General features: G+C 41.3%; 1 long non-coding RNA gene across 3 annotated transcripts in view; it reads right to left on the bottom strand.

Annotated features, from left to right (window-relative positions):
• Nucleotides 1-17975, bottom strand: part of LOC126066603 (uncharacterized) — a 238198-nt gene that overhangs the window by 197992 nt on the left and 22231 nt on the right. The window contains exon 8 of one of the 3 annotated variants that reach the window (XR_007515199.1): nt 15540-15891. The exons of the other annotated variants lie outside the window; for them this stretch is intronic. This is a non-coding gene — a long non-coding RNA (uncharacterized LOC126066603). Of the gene's footprint in view, nt 1-15539; nt 15892-17975 lie in introns of those variants that run through there. 3 annotated transcript variants of the gene reach the window in all.

The following is a 17975-nucleotide window of genomic DNA, read 5'->3' as shown; positions in this document are numbered from 1 at the left end:
CATTTATTTTATTGAATAATTCAGGGAGAAGTGGCATTTATGTTTTCTTGAGTCTTCCTGTAAGAGTTTAGCATGTGTTCACTTAATTCAAGTTATTTTTATATCATTCAAAAGAATCTCAGACTTTTCTTCATATACCCAAACCAAACCCAATGCCCTCAAGTAAACTAGAACACAATAGAACTGCCCTGTAGGGTTTTCAAGCAGTGGCTGATGGTTAGCAGCTGTTTCAGTTTCTAGTGCTGCTATAACAGAAATACCACAAGGAGGTGGCTTTAACAAACAGTTTATTCTCTCACAGCCTAGTAGGCTAGAAGTCCAAATTCAGGGTGCCAGCTCCTGGGGCACTGGGGCTCTGCAGGAAGGTCCTTGTCATCAATCTTCACTTGGAATAGGAGCTTCTCTGTGCAGGAACCCTGGGGTCCAAAGGATACACTCTGCTCCCGGTGCTGCTTTCTTGGTGGTGTGAAACCCCTATGTCTCTGCTTGCTTCTGTCCTTTGTATCTCAAAAGTTATTGACTCAAGATACAACCTAATCTTGTAGATCTCATCAATGTAACTGCCACTAATCCATCTCATAACTTCATAGTGATAGGATTTACAACGCATAGGAAAATGACATCAGATGACAAAATGGTGGACAATCACGCAATACTGGGAATCATGGCCTAGCCAAGTTGACAGATATTGTGCGGGGACACAATTCAATCTATGATAGCAGCCAAGCTCTTAACCTGTGCGCCACTAGGGCTCCTTTCTTCATATAAACCAAAGAAACCAAACCCAGTGCTGTCAAATCAATTCCGATTCATAGCGACCCTATAGGATAGAGTAGAACTGCCCCACAGAGTTTCCAAGGAGTACCTGGCAGATTCAAACTGCCGACCCCTTGGTTAGCAGCCACAGCACTTAACCAGTATGTCACTAGGGTTTCCTTACTTCATAGAAACTTCATATTCCTTAATAAATTAGAAACAGCTTATTCCTTTTTAAATTTACTTCCACGTGTTTTATGGTTTTGTTGCTGTTGTTGTTTAGTTGGTACTGTGACTGAGAAGTCTTCACGATTACATTTTCTAGTAGTTATTATTATTGAAAGGAACACTTATTTGTATAATTATTTTGTATCTGGTTACCTTAGTGAATTTGTTTACTGCTTATAATTTTACATCAGTTCTCTTAAAATTTTCTACATATACGATTACCTCTTCTACAACTAAGAATTGTTTTGCCTTCTTCTTTAATGTGCAAAGACATTTGCAATTAAAGAGTGCCTTATTAAATTTAAGGAATTGGTGTGCTGCAGCTAGCTCTGGCTTATACCTGATGCAAGAAACAACTGTTAAATTTTCAAGAGTTTTGCAAGCTGGCTGACAGATATGAAGTTGTTGTTAGGTGCCATCGATCAGTTCTGACTCATAGCAACCTTATAGGACAGAGTAGAACTGCTCCATAGGGTTTCCAAGGAGTGGCTGGTGGATTCAAACTGTTGACCTTTTGGTTAGCAGCCATAGCTCTTAGCTTGAAATTGGAGCTGGAGGAAGTATTCATGCCATGGAAAGCAGCAAATGCTACAAATCAGATCTCCTTCTACTGCCCCAGCCCCACCCCAGCTCCTCCGTGGGTCGCTAACCACTTACCAGCACATCCTAGACAGAGAGCAACCTTGTTTTTTAAGGCTTCCAGAGGTGAGTCCACAAATCACAATTAAAACTCAATCCAACAACTAACGTTTTCAGGAAATCTTTCCTTATTTCTAAAGAGCATGGGAGAGATATAATAGTGGACTGGTTAAGAACTCTGGTTTTAGACTTGGATTTAAATCTAACTTTTATAAATATCAGCTATGTGGAAATCAAAACCTCAGTGGGCTACCACTTTACACTCCCTACCTACTATAACCGTCGCCATCAAGTCGATTCTGACTCATAGCCACCTTATAGAACAGAGTCGAACTACCCCATAGGCTTTCCAAAGAAGGGCTGGTGGATTCAAACTACTGACCTTTTTGTTAGCAGCCCAGCTCTTAACCACTGTGCCACCAGGGCTCCTTACACTCACTAGGATGGCTAATATAATATTGGTGAGAATGTGGAGAAATTGGAGCCCTCATACATTGCCAGTGGGATTATAAAATTTGCAGTCACTTTGGAAAATAGTTTGATAGTTCCTCAAAATGTTAAACATAGAGTTACTGTATGACTTAGCAATTTCTCTCCTAGGAATATACCCAAGAGAACTGAAAACATATATGTACACAAACACTTGTATGTGAATGTTCATAGCAGCATTTTTCATAGTAGCCAAAAAAATAAAAATAACCTGTCATGGATTGAATTGTAATCCCCCAAAAATATATGTCCACTTGGCTAGGCCATGATTCCCAGTATTGAGTGATTGTCCACCATTTTGTCAACTGATATGATTTTCCGATGTGTTGTAAATCCTACTCTGTGATGTTAACGAGATGGGATTAGAAGCAGTTATGTTGATGAAGCAGGACTCAATCTACAAGATTAGGTTGTATCTTGAGTCAATCTCTTTTGAGATATAAAAGACAGAATGGAGCAGCGAGGACAGGGGCCTCATTACCACCAAGAAAGCAGCACCAGGAGCAGAACGCATCCTTTGGACCCAGGGTTCCTGCACAGAGAAGCTCCTAGACCAAGGGAAGATTGATGACAAGGATGTCCCCCAGAGCCAACCGAGAGAGAAAGCCTTCCTCTCGAGCTGGTGCCCTGAATTTGGACTTGTTAGCCTGTGAGATAATAAATTTTTCTTTGTTAAAGCCATCCACTTGTGATATTTCTGTTATAGCAGCACCAGATGACTAAGATATAACCCAAATGTCCACCAATTGATGAACAAATAAACAAAATGTGGGATATCCTTATAATGAAATATTATTTAGTCATAAGAAGGAATGACAATGAAAAGCCAACTCATAGAATAGGAGAAAAAAATTCAAATCAAATCATATAGCTGATAAAGGACTTTGTTATGGTTTGAATTGTGTCCCCCAAAAAGATACATGGAAGTTCCAACCCCTGTACCTGTGAAAGTGACCTTGTTTGGAAAAAAGATTTTTCTTTTGTTTCCAGTTAAGTTAAATGAGGCCATACTGGTGTAGGTGGGTCTTACAACACAAAAAGTGAACCCTAAGGTAAACTATGAACTTTAGTAAGTAATAATGTATCAATATTGTTCATTGGTTGGAACAAATGTACCCCACTGATGCAAGGTGTCAATAATCAGGGAAACTGTGGGCAAGGGGAAGGGAAGTATGTGAAAACTCTTGGCACTTTCTTCTCAATTTTTCTGTAAACGTAAAACAGCTCTAAAAAAAAGTTTATTAATTAAAAAAATATATATAATCAACATCATTAGCCATCAAGGAAATGCAAATCAAAACCACAATGAAATGCCACAGCACATGCACTAGGATGGCTATAATCAAAAAGGTAGATAATAACAAGTGTTGGTGAAGATATGGAGAAACTGGAACCCTCATACACTGCTGGTGGGAAGGTAAAGTGGTGCAGCTACTTTGGAAAACCATCTGGCAGTTCCTCAAAATGTTAAATGTAGAGTTACCATACGACCCAGCAATTCCACACCTAGGTATATACCCAATAGAAAGGGAAACATATATCCATACAAACCTTGTACACACATGTTCATAGCAGCATAATTCTTAACAGCCAAAAAAGAAGAAACAGGCCAAATGTCTGTTAACTGATGAATGGATAAACAAAATGTGGTATAACCATTCAATGGAATATTATTGGTCAATAAAAAGAAATGAAGCCCTGATATAGTCTACAATACAGATGAATCTTGAAAACATTATACTAAATGAAAGAAGCCAGACGCAAAAGGCCACATGTTGTATGATTCTAAAAAAAAAACTATTTACATTAAATGTCCCGAATAGACAAATCCCTAAAGACAGAAAGTAGATTACTAGTCGCCACAGGTTAGGAAGTGGAGAATAGGGAGTAAAGACTAATGAGTACAAGTTTTTTGGGGGAGTAACAAGAAATATTATAAAATTAGATAGTGGTAATGGTTTCAACCTGCTCAGTGGTGCTACAGACGAAAGGTCTGGTGATCTATTTCCAGAAATATTACAGCCAAGAAAACCCTCTGGAGCTCAGTTCTACTCTGTAGCATATGGTCACCATGAGTCGGAACTAACTACAGCAACAGGTGTGGTTTGGGTTTTTAATGGTTTCATAACCCTGTGAATATATTAAAATACACATATATTTACAGTCACATTTATATGTAAATATACCACTGAATTGTATATTTTAAGAGGGTAAATTTTATGGTATGTGAACTATACCTCAGTAAAGTTGTTACATAGGGTCACTATGAGTTGGAATTGACTCAACGGCACTGGGTTTCATTTGGTGGTTTTCAAGTTGTTATTGGATATAAAACTTGTGTGACATTAGCCAAGTTATTTCATCTGAGATTCACCTTCTCTCTGTACGGTTCTTGTGAGGATATTAAATAGATATATACATGATAGCTGTTAATTTACATTCTTTTTGCTACAGAAAACCTTTTTTTTTAATTGTGCTTTAGATGAAGGTTTACAGAGCAAATTAGTTTCTCATTAAACAATTAATAAACATTGTGTTGTGACACTGGCTGCCAACTCCACGACGTGCCAGCGCTCTCCCCTTCTCAAGCTTGGGTTCCCCATTTCCATTCATCCAGCTTTCCTGCCCCCTCCTGCCTTCTCATCCTTCCCCTGGGCTAGTGTGCCCATTTAGTCTCATAACATGCTTGAGATACATGTATTATTGTTTGTTTTATGGGCCTGTCTAAACTTTGTCTGAAGGGCAAACCTCAGGAATGGCTTCCGTACTCAGTTAAAAGGGTGTACAAGGGCCATAATCTTGGGGTTTCTCCAGTCTCTGCCAGGCCAGTAAGTCTGGTCTTTTTTTGTGAATTAGAATTTTGTTCTACATTTTTTTCCAGCTCTCTCTGGGACCCTCTATTGTGACCCCTGTCAGAGCAGTCGGCGGTAGCCAGATACCATCTGGTTGTGCTGGACTCAGTCTGGTGGAGGCTGTGGTAGCTGTGGTCCATTAGTCCTTTGGACATATCTTTACCTTGTGACCTTGGTTTTCTTCATTTCTCCCTTGCTCCAGATGGGGTGCGACCAGTGGAGTACCTTAGATGGCTGCTCACAAGCTTTTAAGACCCCAGACGCTACTCACCAAAGTAGGATGTGGAACATTTTCTTTATAAACTATGTTATGTCAATTGACCAAGATGTCCCCCAAGACCATGGGAAACCTCGTTTCTAAAGTCTTTTCCCAATGTAGAGAGCTAGCCATTCTTCTCCATATAATTTGTTCATCATACACTTGAAACTATTAAGGTACCCCTCAGTTCACCTGTCTTCATGATGAACAAACCCAGATTGACTGCGTTCACATGACTGGTAATTTTACGTTTATCTTCTTGATTTGATTTATGTGTGTCCCGTACTAAACCCACCAAGAGGCAGGGCCCATGTCTGTTTTTGCTCACCTCTGAATCACCAGCACTAGCTCAGGGCTGGACACATAGAGCTCGAGAAATAATTGTTGAATGAGTGAGTGAATGGATATTACATCTGCTCAGTGAGTGCCCTTCCTGTAAACGGGTATTTCTCGGTGAAGGGTGGGGTGTGGAGAAAAGGCAAGTTGTCATACAGGTTGTCATAGCTGAATCACCTGAGGTGATTTTTTTTTTTTAAGTTACCTGACACCACCTCACCGTGGCATACCATACCAGACAGCCTACAAGTCACTTCCTCAGGGGCAGAAAGGCTCACTTTGCCCCAAATACACCCCACATACCAGTTACTGGTAACAGAAACCTCTTTACTAGGATGCAAAATTTATCATTCCATATTCAGAGAACAAAGTTAAGGTTCAAATACCTTCGGCCAGTGTGCCGTGGTAGGAATACCGCTGATTGGACCAGGAGTCGTTAAAGCTGGGCTTTAGAGCCTGCTTTGAGTTTGGATATGGATATAAGGCCCCTGGGTAGTACAAATGGTTTATGCTCAGCTACTAACTGAAAGGTTGGCGGTTCGAATCCACCCGGCAGCGCCATGGAAGAAAGCTCCGTTGATCTACTTCCATCAAGACGTGTTGTTGCTGCTGTTGTTATTAGTTGCTATTAAGTTGATTCAGACTCATGACGACCCCATGTGTGCAGAGTAGAAATGTGCTCCACAGGGCTTTCAAGGCTGTGATCTTTGGGAAGCAGATTGCTGGCCTGTCTCCCAAGGCGCCTCTGGGTGGGTTCGAACTGCCAACCTTTCAGCTAGTAGTTGAGCACTTAACCATTTGCGCCACCCAGGACTCCTGGTGTAAAGATTACAGCCATTGAAAACCCTATGGAGCACAGTTCTACTCTGCAACATGTGGGGGTCATCATGAGTTCTTCACCTTTGCCAGAAGGATGTTGACTTGTGTTTTATTCACTATATGCAAAGGCATTCGACTGTGTGGATCACAACAAATTATGGATAACATTGCGAAGAATGGGAACTCCAGAACACTTCATTGTGCTCACGAAGGTGTACATAGATCAAGAGGCAGTTGTTTGGTCACTATTACTTGGAACCCACTGGACAGCACCTAACAACAACAATAAAAATAATTTTTATGGAAAACACACACACACGTTGTAAACACCTCTGAAGGCCTCCACGCTTGGCCCCTTGCCAATCATAAATCCTTCGTTTGGTTCTGGAGAAACCATTATTCTACCTTTTATGGTATCCACTTTTCTTGATTTTCTTTATAGATTTACCTCCTAAGCACACATCCTGAAACAAAATCATCTAATTTTGCCTGGTTTTGAACTTCACCTATACAAATAGAATCATAGATATTTCTATATATCAAACCCTTCACACTGAACAGTGTTTTTAAGATCCAGCCACACCGTTGGCTGTAGCTGTAATTTGTTGGTTTTCATTTATATGTAGCATAGTAGTGAATGAATATTCCACAATTTGTTTACACAGTCTACTGTTTATGGATACTTGGGTTGTTTCCAGTTTGAAGCTACTATGAGCAACGCTGCTGTGAACAGTCATGTCCATGTCTCTTGACGTACATGTGTACATACTCCTGTCGTATGTATGCCTAGGAGTAGGATTCTGATACACTATCTGGTAGATACATGTATCTTCACCTTTACTAACTCAAAAACCAAACCCATTTCTCTTGAGTCAATTCTGACTCATAGCAACCCTATAGGACAGAGTAGAATTGCCCCACAGGGTTTCTAGGGAGTGGCTGGTGGATTTGAACTGCTGACCTTTTGGTTAGTAGCCTTAGCTCTTCACCTCTGCACCACCAGGGCTCCTCACCTTTACTAGGTAATGTCAAACTATTTTCTTAAATGAGTATACCAATTCATGCTCTGGGCAGCAATGTCCAAGAGTTCCCAATACCTGGTACTGTCAGAATTGTTCATTTTAGCTGATCTAGTATTTTTTTTTTTTTAGTAGGTGAGTAGTAGGATCCTATTCTCATTTTAATATGTTTTCCTACCCTGTGTTTTCTTTGTACACATTATTTCCTGGTATTTGCTCTTCCTGAACTTTATTTTGATGATTTCTTTCCTACCTACCAATGTGGGTTGTCTACCAACATTAGTTATCTATTGCTGCATAACAAATTATACCAAAACCTAGTGGCTTAAAATAGTAGACATTTGTTGTCTCACACACCCATTCCTGTGGGTCAGGAATCCAGAAGTGCCTTAGGTGGGTGATTCAGCCTCTCATGAGGTTGTAGTCAATCGGAAAGTTTATCTGGGACTGGAAGATTCACTTCTAAGGTGGATCACTCACATGCCCTGCAAGTGAGTGCTGGCTGTTGCAGAAGGCCTCCTTTCCTCTCCACAAGGACCTCTTCATGGGGCTGCTTGAGCATCCTCATGACACGGCAGCCAACTTCCTCAGATCAAGCGAGTGACCCAAGAGAGAGCAAGAAGGAAACCACGGTGCTGTGCATGACCTTGTCTCACAAGTCATAAACTTTCACTTCTGCCATATTCTATTTGTTATAAAAGAGTAACTAAGTACAGCCCACACGCAAGGGGAAGGGAACTAGGCTCCATTTGTTTTAAAGATTGGCATATCGAAGGATTTGAGAACATATTTTGAATCTATCACATAACATAATCATAAATCTCTTGATTTGTGTTGTTGTTCTTGTTAGGTGCCGTCGAGTCAGTTCCAACTCATAGCAACCCTATGCACAACAGAACAAAGCCCCGCTCAGTCCTGTGCCATCCTCACAATTGTTGCTGTGCTTGGGACCATTATGGCAGCCACTGTGTCAATCCATCTCATTGAGGGTGGTTTTTACCATTTGGCAAACACCACAGTAATAAGTATTTCCGGCAAAAATCATTAATGGATCTTAAAATCAGTGGGCGAAGGTTTGACGAGAGACAGGAAATTCACACAGCCTCAAAGTATGTTCTCACAAGATATTCACTCATTACAAAAGGAATAATGGTAACTCAAAGCTGGAAAACTTGGTGGACATGACCTTAACCAACTTATCAAAATGAACATCGGCAGTACTGAGACACACCAATTCATGTAACTTCCAACAGGGCCCACTGAGGGCATAACATCACTCCAGGACCATTCTTGCCCCAAACGCACAACTTGAGAGTAATCGTAGGAGACATTGATAAACTAAACTGAAGTTGATGAACATTTTACAAAATAACTGGGTAGTACTCTTTAATGGCGACCCCTGGTGGTGCAGTATTTAAGAACTTGGCTGCTAACCAAAAGGTCGTCAGTTCGAATCCACCAGTCACTCCTTGGAAACCCTATGGGGCAGTTCTACTCTGAGTCAAAATCGCCAGCAACAAGTTTTGTTTGATTTGATTTGGTTTGGTTACTCCATGATGGAGCCCTGGTGGCACAGTGGCTAAGAGCTTGCCTGCTAATCAAAAAGTCGGCAGTTGGAATCCAACAGTAGTTCCTTGGAAACCCTGTGGGGCAGTTCTGTTCTGTCCTATAGGGTCACTATGAGCCGGAATTGCCTCCACAGCAACAGGTTTGTTTTTTGTTCGTTACTCTTTAACAGTGTCAAGGTCACAAAAGACAAAGGACTGAGAAATGGTCCCAGATTAAAGGAGACGTGACAACTAAGCATAATTAGTTGTCATGGCTAGGTGTGACCCTGGACCAGAAAAAAGTACACTAATTGGACAATTGGTGTAATTCGAAAAAGGTCAGTAGATTAGCTAAAAGTATTGTATCAATGTTAATGTCCTGATTTTACTAATTGTACTGTGATTGAAAACCTGGTGACATAGTGGTTAAGAGCTATGGCTCCTAACCAAAAGGTCAGCAGTTCGAATCCACCAGGCACTCCTTGGAAACCATATGGGGCAGTCTACTCTCTCCTATAGGGTCACTATGAGTTCGGATTGACCCAAAAGCAACGGGTTTGGTTCATATAAAATGTTAACACTGGAAGAAACTGGGTAAAAAATATATGGGAATTCCTCGTGCTATTTTTGCAAACTTTTTGTAAGTCTGAAATGATTTCCAAATGGAAACTTAAAAATAGAAACCAATACAAAAAACAAAAATAAAAACTATCTTAATGAAAGCATTAATAAGAAAGCATTATAAAAAATGTGAGCGATATACTCACGTCAGAAGCTCACTAGTCTCTAATAGGAGTGGTGCTGGGAAGAACCACTGTATTTTCCTACTTTACTTTCCTGTCTCCAGCCCTGCCAGGTCCACAAACAGCTGTGTGTCTAAAATACATAAAGGATTGTGTCAGTCCCATGCAAAAAATCTGCCAGTGGTTCCCCGTATCTTAGACTAAAACCCAACTTCCCTGGCTAGGAACCTCCATGTGAATTCTAGGTCACAGCTGGATGGAATTGAACACATGCGCTAAGACATGCCCTGGTTCTCTCACCTCTGGGTCTTTACATACGCCATTCTTTCTTCTTCGCCTGGAAAACTCCTGATTTTTCTTAGAGACTAATCTCCAAATGGAGCCCTGGTGGTGCAGTGATTAAGAGTTCAGCTGCTAACAAAAAGGTCAGCAGTTCAAATCCACCAGCAGCTCCTTAGAAACCCATGGGGCAGTTCTACTCTGTCCTATCGGGTCTGACTGTAAGTTGGAATCAACTCAACGGCAACAGGTTTGTTTTGTTTTTTTTTTTTAATCTCTAAATTTCTGTAAAGATTTTTTTCGACCTTTTTTCTCTCCAAATAGAGTTAACTCTTTTGTCTCCCGCTTCTTATAGCATTAGGTAGGCATCTCCCTTGTAGCTTATGTTGTATCGTGTTGTAAGTAGGTACTTAGAGATCTGTTTTGTTTTGAGGACTGTTATCTTTTCGAGGGAAAAATCTAAGCCATATTCATTCCCAGTACCTGGCACAGAAACAGAAAAATGGTAGATGTATTAGTTATGTATTCCTGTGTAACAAATTATCCCAAAAAATAACAGCTTAAAACAACAATTTATTATCTCACTCAGTTCTGAGTGTGAGGAACCCAAGAGCAGCTTAGATGGATGGGTTCCAGCTCACAGTCTTTCATAAGACGTGAATCAAGTGTCAGTCAGGGCTTCAGTCACCCAAGGCTTGACTGGGTGTGGAGAGCCCACTTCCAACTGTTGACAGAAGTCTCAGTTCCTCACCACACGAGCCTCTCCATAGACTGCTGTGTGTCATACCTAAACACGGCAGCTAGCTTCTCCCAGAGAGAGAGATCCAAGAGACAGCACAAAGCAGAAGCCGTAATTCCTTCTATAATCTACCTCAGACATACCATCTGAGGTGACATACGGTTGCTTTTGACACATGCTTTTGGTTACCCTGACCAACTCTGATAGATGTGGAAGGGTACTACACAAGGGCATGAATACCAGGAGGCAGGATCACTGGGGGCCATCTTGGAGGCTGGCTACCACAGTAGGCACTCATTCAATGTCCGAACAAATGAACGAATAGAATGACCTCCTCTGGACCATATTCCAAGGTACTTATTGACCAAAGTACCAGAATGAACTCATTCATCATAAGACACTCTTTGCTATAATAAAGTCATTCGCAGGCAATGGTTAGGACCACAAACAGCACTGGAGAGAGACTCCCATGCATCACTCATCCCCTCTGAATAAAAGGACCTTGTCATTCTTCAGGAATATGGATAGACACAGAGCAGGGAAGATGGGGTGATTGAGCTGAGGTCACTCTGAAGGTCAGATGACCCAGGAGTAGACTCCCTGCCCACTGAGATCTACCAGAGTGCGTTTTAGATGAGCACCCTTTCTGGGTGCTGTTGAGTTGTTTACAATGCTGAATCTTTGCTTATCTTCATTAAAGGAAGATTCATGGGTCCGGAAGATGGCCAGCTTATAATTCTATATGTTAAGATTTTCCCTTTTCTCTATTTTGGAATGAAACACACTTTCCCGTTACATTACATTCTATTCTTCAGTATAAAGCTGAATAACTGTCCATTACTATTAATTTTTATAGAAGATTCTGAACATTACTTAATTGCTGTGTATCTTAGAGAAAGATTCATGGCTTTGTCCCTTCGTCTTCTCTTTTTGTCTCACACTAGTTAAGATAGACTAGGAAGAAAAGCCTGGTGATCTACCCTGGAAATAAGCCAACGAAAACCCTACGAATCACAATGGTTGGATCCTGACGTACATGGAGTTCCCATGAGTCCACACCCGACCCAACAGTAGCCAACAACAAGTTTCCTATATGGATTGTCCTCTTTTATTTCTAATCTCAACCTATCACAATTCTACCAGTTCTTCCAGTTCCAACCAGGTCTCTCCTCCTTCAAAAAGCTGTCCGGATCATCTCCTCTGGCTTGCTTGCTTGCTTCCTTATTGGGCCAACTCTACGTCTCAATTTGTTTCACTCTTAATGATGTTTGATTTTGTATTTTAAGTATTTAGGTGCACGCAGGGCAAGTCACACATATTTTTTGTTCTCGATCTCCTCCCAAATAAATATTAAGCGAATTAACTGGATACATTTGATTTCCTTTCAAAGAGTAAGAGTTTAAATTCACTAGAGGCGCTCTTCATTCTTGAAAGCTCTGGTGTAAATACTTTCATAATAGTCGAACTGTTTTTCAATCTTTTTTGGTGTTGATTTAAGTTTGTTTTTGTTTTTTATTGTAATTTCAGATTTCTAAAAATTACTGCAGTCTTGGAGGTGGGGCACCCATACTGTGAAATTAACAGGTAACAAGCAGTTGATATGCTTCTTTAACACAATTAAATGTACTGATCACATGCATTTCTAAAGCCCTTTGAAAATGTGTGTCAAGCTTATGGGTGGCCCCATTCCAGAGAATTGAATATGTGCATCAAAAGGAGAGGCGGGGTGGGGTGGGGTGAAAATCCTTACAAGCGAGAGAACTGAGCATGTGCCAGGCTGTGGTAACCGAAGGAGGGCAGGGGAGCGCAGTTTCAGAAATAACAGCGGAATGAAAAGAGAAACGGAATTTAGGGGAGAGAGGGGAGTCTGATCACATCAGCAAATCCCCCAGAATACACAAATGGAGAGGAGGCCCTCGAGAAAGGGTGCCCTTCAATCAAAGCACCACCCCTTGGTGAACGGCTGACTTCCAGAACCCTCTGGCATCTCTTCACCAGGCCCCACCCTTTGAAGATAAGGACAGGCCGGACCAAGATATCACTTCCAGCACGGGGTGAATCCTGAGATACCAGCCCTTTTCTTGACAGACCTCTGTCACCCCGCCTGGGAATTGTAGCTTTGGATTTGGGGAGGAGGCAGTGTGATATGGAAAAGATCCTTGGGTGGCACAAGTGGTTTGTGCTCTACTACTGACCTGAAGGTTGGTGGTTCAGACCTACCCAGCAGCACCACAGAAGAAAGGAAAAGAAAACCCAATGGAGCAGTTCTACTATGTAGCATAAGGGGGTGCAATGAGTTGGAATCTACTCGAAGTCATTGGGTTTGTTGGGTGGTTTGTTTGTTTTAGTGTGGTATGGTGGATTCCAATGGACTTGGAAGAATTCTGGCTCTGCCACTTGGAAGCTGACAAATGACCCCATTGCTTGGAGCCTCAGTTTTCTCATCTCTAAATTGGGGATAATAATATAATGGAGGGTTGTTGTGAGGATTACATAATAGTAGGTACACAATAAAGGGTAGCTATCGAAAAGCAGAATAGCATGGTGGTTCAAAGCATGGAGTCTGGATCTAGGCTTTCTGGGTTTGAATCCTTGCAGACTTGCTTATGTGTGTCTTATTTTCTTTGTGCCTCACTTTCCTAATCAATAAAATGGGGATAATAATAGCACAGTTTCTACTTCACAGAGTTGATGCAAGAATGCAGTGGTTATAATACAGTGACTGTCACACAAAAAACATTTGGCAAATGGAAATAGTAGTTGCATTTGTTGTTGTTGTACAAGATGCAGTGGAGGGCAACAGCTAAGACAATGTGCTCTGGAGCTGAATTACCTGGGTTCAGATCCTGGTTCCACTCTTTACCAGTTTGTTGACTTTGGAGCTTTGATTCCCTCAGCTGTAAATTGGGGATAACAATATTACCTACCTCATGAATTAATATATGTGAAGTGCTTAGATTTTTCTTTAGAACAGTGCTGGCACATGTAAACAAAACATTGTAGCCATTACTATCATAAATTTGCACCCAGTTTCTAGACATTTCCGTGGATAATTTTAAACCTTGATGTTTTACACAATGACATAAACGATGTTAAAGTTTATATATTCCATGGTGATTAACTTAGACTACCAGTTCCCTGGGAAATAAGCCAGGCTTTCAGCCATAAACGGTTTTCAACTGGGTCCCAGCTGACCTTCTCTTCAGTGTCTATGTATCCAGCAGATGGTGAGCTGCGTTTTAAACTGTTCGATCCAAAGAGAAGGCTGTAAAGTTCTCAGAAACATTAAATGCCCTCATTACACCCGAGTGCCACTGTCTCCAGCTCTTTGAGCCACACCTTAATGACTGGTAGCGTGGAGTCTCACACAAAGGGAAGAGACCTCGTAATTAGGCTCCATCAGGAATCTCCCACAGGACCCCGCATGCTCAGACTCAGGGGTTTTCAATGACACACCAAAACCAAGCCACTTCACAGCACTGTTTTTTGTTTGTTTGTTTGCTTTTTTCCTTTGGTCTCTGGCTGTACTGCAGTAACAGGACAAGTCATTCCTTCAGATACCGGAAAGGCTTACAGTCCAGGAAACTTTTTTTTTTTTTCCTTTTCTTCAGCCAATAATCTGGGAGCGCAGTGATGTCACACCACAATTATGCAATATGACTTAACTGTTGGATAGGTGACAAGAATTCCACTGACACCAGGATCACAACGAAACTGCTTAGCTGCTAAATTAGTCATATTGTACTTCACAGATAAGTCACTTTTAAACTGTGATTAACCGCCAGTTCAAACAGCAGTATCGTCTGGGTAGGGAGGTCAGGGCCCATCAGTCATCATTTAAATGATCACATCCAGTTATTCCAGAGTCTGAATAATGCAAATGGGGCCATGGAACTTCACCATGTTGCAGGCCACTTGAACAGGGACACAGTGTAAAAAGGAAGTACTTTCTATCTTCTCTCTGTTAAGGGGAAAATCCATAAAAAAAAAAAAAAATTTCATTGACTGTCTTCTTAGGAGTCATTTTGATCTCTTGATGATTTTCCCAAACGAAATAGCATGAAAATAGGGTCCTGCTCCTCATTCATGACAGGGATTGTTTAGTGTTGTTTTCTTTTTCTCACACAAGCTGGCCTCCATCCTGAAATTCAATCACACTGTGAGAGAGGATGTTTTGCTCACCAGAAGCCATCGCTTATTCCGCAATATCAGTGGTTAAAAATAATGCTGAAATCTGCCCATTTAAAAAGTAGTATTAGTGTCTTGCAGCCCAGGTGGCACCGTGGTTAAGAGCTCGGCTGCTCACCAAAAGGTCAGCAGTTCGAATCCACCAGGTTGCTCCTTGGAGACAGTATGGATCAGTTCTACTCTGTCCTGTGGGGCCACTATGAGTCAGATTTATTTTGGATATGTATCTTAGAAAAAAATTAGGAAATACTAGAAAGTACATAAAGAAGGTAAGTTCCCCCTCAACACCACATTCCCCCAAAACAACCAATCATTAAAATTTTGTTGTATATCCTTCCAGCCCTCTCTTTACAAATTTACACACTTGTAATCAGGTTGCATGTATAATTTTATATTATAGCTTTCTATTATCACACATTTTTGAGGTACAGCCTTTATAGTAGTGTTTATATTTCATCGAGATATATAATATTTTAATTTTTCCCTTATTGCATTAATTTTTCCAGTGCTTTGATTACAAAAATAGTTACTATTACTTTTTTCTATATATGAGGTCATGCTTTTTTCAACATTTCAGATTAATTTCTACACAAAAGACCCAGAAGTGGAAATACTGGTTTCGAGCCCGGCAAAGATTTCTGCCAAATTACTTTCCTAAAAGTAATAACAACTCACTCCAGAAACCTGCAGAGGACAAGTGACCCATGTATCATTATTTCTCAAGGGTGAATCAATGCCTGAAGACTGTGTAGAAAACCAAAAACCCATTTCCATAGAGTCAATTCCAACTCATAGCGACCCCATAGGACGAAGTAGAACTGCCTCATAGGGTTTCCAAGGAAGGCCTGGTGGAGTTGAACTGCTGACCTTTTGGTGAGCAGCCAAGCTCTTAACCACTGCACCACCAGGGTAGGAAGGGCTGTAAATATGAAGGATGTTGTTTCCAACCAAACTCCTACACCAGTACAGAGGCAGCTGGAATTTTTCAGTCCACACCCCTGCAAACAAAAGAAGGTAGAGGTAATTACCTTGTCTTTGCTTGGTCCAGAATCACCTACTCATCGGAATATCTACTGCCTGACTTTCCATGTTATTTTCCTAGAACTTGTGTCTGGCATAATGAAATGTAACCACAGAATGCACCATGGAGCCATGTCTGGGTTCCACTCATCTCTGAGTTAGCCAGCCCTAGGTAGTTCAGCGATAGAATGTTTGCCTTCCATGTGGGAAACCAGGGTTTGACTCCTCAGCCAATGCACCTCAAGTGCAGCCACCACCCGTCTGTCAGTGGAGGCTTGGGTGTTGCTATGATGCTGAACAGAGTTCAGCAGAACTTCCAGACTAAGACGGACTAGGAAGAAAGGCCTGGCCATCTACTTCTGAAAATCAGCCAGTGAAAATCCTATGGATCCCAACCGTCTAATCTCCAACCGATCATGGTGATGGCACAGGACCCCACAGCGTTTCATTCTTTTGTTCCTGAGATCACCGTGAGGGATGACTCAGTGGCAGCTAACAACAACGAAGCTTTATCCCAGCACCTTCAGCCCAGCAGACGTGTCCCTCCTTCTCCTTCCATCCTTATCTCCTGTTGGATACCCTTCTGACCTCCCAGGCACTTCTCTCAGTAGAATTTGCTACCTTATTAACCCTACCCACTTTCCTTTACACTTTCTCTCTCCTTCCACTCACATCTTTCCTATATTGAGGAGCAACAAAATAAAATCCTCTCCAAAAGATTCTTGTTGATTTGGGGGTGAGTCCTCCCCAGAAATGGATATGTAATTATATTTTAAAGATGCTACAAAAATATGCTAATGTTTCCTTCAGGAATTTAGTAGTCCATAAATTAGGGGCAAGGAATTGGGTTTCTTGAAAGTCGAAGATAAACCTTAAAACCTCTGATGGTTAGATGAGAAGGGATAATTGGAAAAATCGGGGGTAGGGGTGGTGGCTGAAGGAGATCTAGCTGTTGAGAAGGCAGAGGGAAGTTAACATGAGTGGTACAAGTAGCTCAGAATGTATTCATGTTCTGGACATGTGGAAAGAGTACCACATTCAAAATGAAAGTTAGTAAAGGAATTTCTGGGGTTATTCCTTACAGTCTATGGTACCGAACCAGGGGAAGCCTAGGGGATCAGATGGCTGTGAGGAAAATAGCTTCAGTTAGAAATCCAAGGAGTGAGCCTGGGGCTCAGACAAAGTACGGAGAGAACTAAGAAATAGAACAGAGCCATATATGAGTCAACTTGTAAGATGGGAAAGTGACTCCAACGGAGAGAGAGAAGAGGGTTTGGAAGAGTTGGCTATCTTCCCAGTGCTTGGTTAAAAGAATTTTGTAAGACTGAGTGTCTGAAATGTTCCTGATGTTAGTACATCTCTCTCTCTCCATCTAAAGGGAGGATGTTGTTGTTGTTAATTGCTATTGAGTTGGCTCTGATTCATGGCAACCTTATGTACAATATAATGAGATATTGCCTGGTCCTGCGCTGTCTTCACGATCATTGGTATGCTTGAGTTCATTGGATAAGAGGATTCACTAGAAAGGATAGCTCTAATAAAGAGAAAATGAGAGTTTCATCTACAAGAGCTGAACTTCCAGAAGTGGGATCAGCCCAGTGGGTCTTCCATAAGATACCAACTCCATAGCAGAGGCCCCAAACAACCCACCTTTTCCTGCCTTCAGGCCTGAGCACCCGATAAAGATTCAGTGAATACAACAGTCTAACGAACTCCTTGCCTGGCAGTGTGGTGGATGCCGGACATAGAAAGACAGACTCCATCTCTGCCCCTCATTAAAGCACACAGCTTAATGTAACGAGGCATCTGAACATCAAGGAGAAGCATTCAGCCCAAGGTGGAGAGAACAGAGGTGGAATGAAGGGGATGAAAGAGCATAATAGAAAATTCTAGAGAAATCCTAGTGTAGGGTTACTCAAAGTGTGCTCCACAAGCTGACACAAGATCTTACAGAAAGCTAACAAGGATTTAGAAACTTTTAGAGCAATTTGATGGAGTAATTGTATGTCTACTAAATCTAATAACAATTATTAAAATTGGGCTTCTATTTTGCATGTCTTTT

This window comes from Elephas maximus, chromosome 23 (genome assembly GCF_024166365.1).
Source record: "Elephas maximus indicus isolate mEleMax1 chromosome 23, mEleMax1 primary haplotype, whole genome shotgun sequence".
NCBI lineage: Eukaryota > Metazoa > Chordata > Mammalia > Proboscidea > Elephantidae > Elephas > Elephas maximus.
Note: the sequence above shows the minus strand (reverse complement) of the source record. Positions and strands in the feature narration are given on the sequence as shown.